Source organism: Centruroides vittatus, unplaced genomic scaffold (genome assembly GCF_030686945.1).
Source record: "Centruroides vittatus isolate TY-2023 unplaced genomic scaffold, ASM3068694v2 contig_109, whole genome shotgun sequence".
NCBI classification, from domain to species: domain Eukaryota; kingdom Metazoa; phylum Arthropoda; class Arachnida; order Scorpiones; family Buthidae; genus Centruroides; species Centruroides vittatus.
The window spans coordinates 149,893-154,508 of NW_027120701.1; positions in this window are offsets into that span (position 1 = coordinate 149,893).

Below are 4,616 nucleotides of genomic sequence, written 5' to 3' on the forward strand. Positions count from 1 at the left end.
GCCGGCGTTATTCACATTTAATAAATATAAAATAGAAATACGACTTCACAAAGTTGGGACCTTGGACCTTGTCTTGTCTTTTACTTCCGCCGTTCACACCATCAGCAGTCCTTTAAAGTTCAACAAGTCTCACTCGGAAGTCGTATTTCTATTTTATATTTATTAAAGTATTATTTTTGAAACATAAAAATACATCATAATTCTCATACGCCAAATACTCGGTAAAATTTCTTCGCTAGGAAGAAAGGCAAATAGCAGATTTATGTCTATTGTACCCATAGAATATAATGGGAGGAAGACGTGATTAAACTGACTGGTAATCTTGAGGTACAGAGCACCCAGCATGTATTTTTCGTGCAAATTACGCGTTTGTTGCTTGCCGCCTTCATAATGCAGTAATTTTAATGGGCAGCAGTACATTAGCCGAGTCTGAGAAAAAATTTAAGCAACGACTGACGATTTACAGACATACTGGCAGTCTGTTAATATATTTCTTCTGCGGATGTTTTTCAACGAAAAAATTTAATCCAATGTTTCAGAGCAACAGTACTATATTTTCCTCATACAATTACTTAGTGCTTTGTATAATTTTAATGATTCTGTTTCAAACGATAAAAAGTCTATTCTCGTATAGAACAGATTTATCGTACAAACACTCATTAAATATAATGCAGTTTATAAATTTATTGAGTAAATATTATTTTACGTAACATGATAACCTACTTTCGAAACTACAGTACATGAATAATACAACAACAGTATAATAGTACAATAATACAAACGTTGAATTATCCAATTACAGAAAGTTGCATATGATTTGTTAGTTAGTTTGTTTAGTTATGGCAACGCAACACTTGGGCGATGTGCCTAGGGGGATGCTTCTGGTATGTCTTTCTAAGGGAAACTGGCCCCTATTTAGGGGTTACAAACGTGGAAAAAACCCGGAAAACCACGTGGCCAGCCGTCAGAGAGAGACGCTTACCCACGACCGAACTCCCAGTGTTCAGGGAACGAAGACCGCTTGGCCGCTGATGGGCCTACCGTCTGTTAGAGTTTGTTTTCTTGTTTTAATACTTGCTCTGGTGTGTTGTTATTGTTTTCGTTCCTATATTCGCGCTTAAAAAAATAAAAAAAGATTTACAGATAAAGTAAAATTTTAAAAATTCTCAAGAGATATTTATATATTTCAAGAAATACAGGGTGGGGACATAATGGAGTCCCATATTTACCAGGTGAATTTAAAAAAATAGTACAATAATATGAAAAAAACTTTTTTTTATTCAAAGTACACGTAATAAGGTTTTTTTCTGGTTAGATTTAAAAAATGATGTGCTCATTTGCTCGCTATGTGGCGTGAACGATAAGATTTTCGATGCGGTGGTAAGGTGAACAACGTGGCTTCGTGACTGAAGCTTTTTTCAAAAACGCCGAGTCTGTGACTGCAACGCAGAGGGCATTTCGCACGCGATTTCATTTAAATCCAAACGAAAGTGTTCCTGATCGGAAAACGATTTTGAAATGAGTCCAAAATTTAAGGGCAACAGGATCTGCAAATCCTGAAAAGTCAGTTGGATTGGGCGTCCCAAATCCGTGAGGACACCTGAAAACATCGCCGCACTCAGTGTCAATAGAGCGGTCTCCAACGCGTTCTGCTCGGAAACATGCCTCTGTACTTCAGATATCGGCTCGAACGGTAAGGCGAATTTTGCACTGTGATCTTTAGTTACACCCTTACAGGATTATGATTGCTCAAGAATTGAGTTCAGTAGATTGTGGAAGACAGATTACTGTAATGCAATCCTTACAGCTGTGTTTCCTAGCGGTATTGTGTGAAGAAGCGAAGCGCATTTTCATCTATCTTGCACAGTGAACAAGAATTTTCGTTATTTGGCTGCTGGAAACCCCGATAACTCCACAACGACCTCTTCACAGCCCGAAAGTGGAGCCTTTTTGAAAAGGATGGCGTCACTGTTACTTGACTTCCAACCGATACTGCGACATGCTGGAGAATTTTTTGCGCCTCAAAATGAAAGAATACAAGTGGCTTTTGGTTTCAACAGAATGGAGCCACAGCCTGTACGAACTATCGTTTCCGCGCCATTTTGACAGATGTTCCCCGGTCGACTAATCTCTTTACGAGAAGCCCTTGAATGGCCCCCTAGCTCCCTAATTTGAACCCGTGACTTTCTTATGGGGGTATCTCGAGGCAGATGTTTTTAAACATCGTCCTCGAACCCTATAAGAATTCAAGGCGGCCATTCATGAGGAAATCGCCAAAATTTCTCCAGATATGCTGCTGACAGTTGAAGAAAACTTCAAGGCACGGCTCCAAATGTGCATCGCCCGTGAAGGCTAACATTTTAAAAATCTAACAAAAAAAAAAAATCTGTTATTCATTCAAAGTAATACAATAAGATTTTTCCATATTCTTCTACCGTTTTTTTTTTTTTTTTTAAATTCACCTCGTAAATGTGGAACTCCATTATGCTCCACCCTGTATTATTTATATCGTTATTGTTTTTAGTATATTTAAATTAACAAATAAATAATAAAATATCTATTTTGTTTGAAATTTAAATGTAAAATTTTCTAATTTGATAACCTCACTTGAATAAAGTAATTAAAAATCCCTTCTTAGTATGCATTTTCATGGCGTATCCTGTGTACCAAATTTCAACTCAATCGTTTGGGCCCAGCGATCATCAAACCATCTCGATTATATTGATGGTTAGTCCGAGCAAGGTCATTAAGGGCTTCACTCTGTCATATGATTGTTTATAGCGTACTCATGTTATTCTGATCTGTACCATATTCATTACTTTTTCTACTGTTCTTGTGTTTTTATTATAGTTGTTCGTTGTAAATATTTTCACAAACAATTTATAACTACAGTAAGTGAAAGACACCGATATGTAGAAACTGCACCATTAGGATGTGTACAAATTGTGCACTATACGTATCATTCTGGATAACAAAAGTACAGTATATTCATTTAAAGAAAGAGTTTTTTTTAATTCTAAAAGTAAACAAGCCAAGTGGGTCATTTTAATTCGTACCATTTGTCATAGGTTAAAATTTCCTTTCCTTCGCACACGTTTACACGATAATACAGTGGTGCCTCATATAACGTACTTAATACGTTCCAGGTGCACGTCCGTTAAGTGAAACGTCCGTTATACGAAACACATTTTTCCATAGAAATACATGTTAAAACATCTAAATCGTTCCGCAGCATAAAATAACCGTACTGTACCATAAAAAAATGAACATGGGGTGCGTTCTTTTATTCCTCCGTGTAACTCTGCGCGAGCGACATCCGTTTAAAAATTCCTGCGGAACGCGTTCCTAAATTCCGGTGGGAGCGCGCGCCGTCGAACGGCAAAAACGGCCGCTTGTAGCAGTAGTTTACGGTGGAAAGCAACATGGCATCCTCCGTGGCTCAGATAGTTTCGTTTCCAGGTCCATTGTGTGGTTTTATGAATGAAAATTTAGAAATTGTGAAGCGCGAGATAGCGCACGCGATGTGTCGTCTTTACGAATTTTTTTCCGAATGGTAGCCGGCATTCTAATTTTTTTCGTGACTATTTTAAATGCTCTTTCAACAAATAATCCATTTTATGGTTAAATTTTACAATTGAGACCCTTCTTTTGCCTTTAAAAGCTCATATTTTAGAATTATAGATTTTTCCATCACGATACTATCGATAGTGCGGGCGCCGCCATCTTTCTTTCTTTCACCGTCGTTCCTAAATGCCTACAAACAGCAGCGCACTCCCGTAGTAGCGGAGACGCAGAGCGACCGCTATTAAAGAACGCACCCATGGAGCAGTCACCAATTATGCCGGAAAGTCCGTTGCTCGAGTCACGTAACGGCCAAACAAAGTCCGTTGTTCGCAGCGTCCGTTATACGAGGCACCACTGTATACAAATTTTCCACCTTTACATAACAAAAATGGCACGCCTTGACTAAAAGAAAAATGGCGGACGAATATTAAACATAGCATTGCTACAGCCACCATGTAGTATATTCTAGCTCATTGATTTTGGTTTACATCCAGTATGCTGCAGTTTATTGTCGTTTAATTTCTGGGATCTTTGTTGATAGTATACGAGTCACATACTATTACACCATCCGTGCGGGATACTTAGGCTGCGTATGATTGCTGAAATAACGCCACCCACCTTTAAAAATTATCTAATTACAATGGTTTAACTCCACTGAATACTTTCTTCTGCATAATCACAATTACAGCAATGTACGGTACCTTCAATGCTAGTCGTCACTGATAAAAATATGAGCAAGTGATGATTTTAGTGTTATGCAGCGACCCCCTTAGGTAAGTATTTGGCCTGGACCTGATTTGCATTTCATCTCATCCAGTTTTGCTTTCAATTATGCTAACAATGCAGAATATTTGAAATATAGATACGGCAGAGAAACCAAAACTTCGCATTTATTTCCGAAAAAATTTAACTTTTTAAACTTAATTTTAACCTAGCTTCTGGAAAATAATGTCATGCAGTTAGAACCATTTAAGTGACATCGTGCATCCACGTACAGTACATTACACAAAAGGAACTTAAATGTTATGTCGACCGACAAACAAAATACAAAA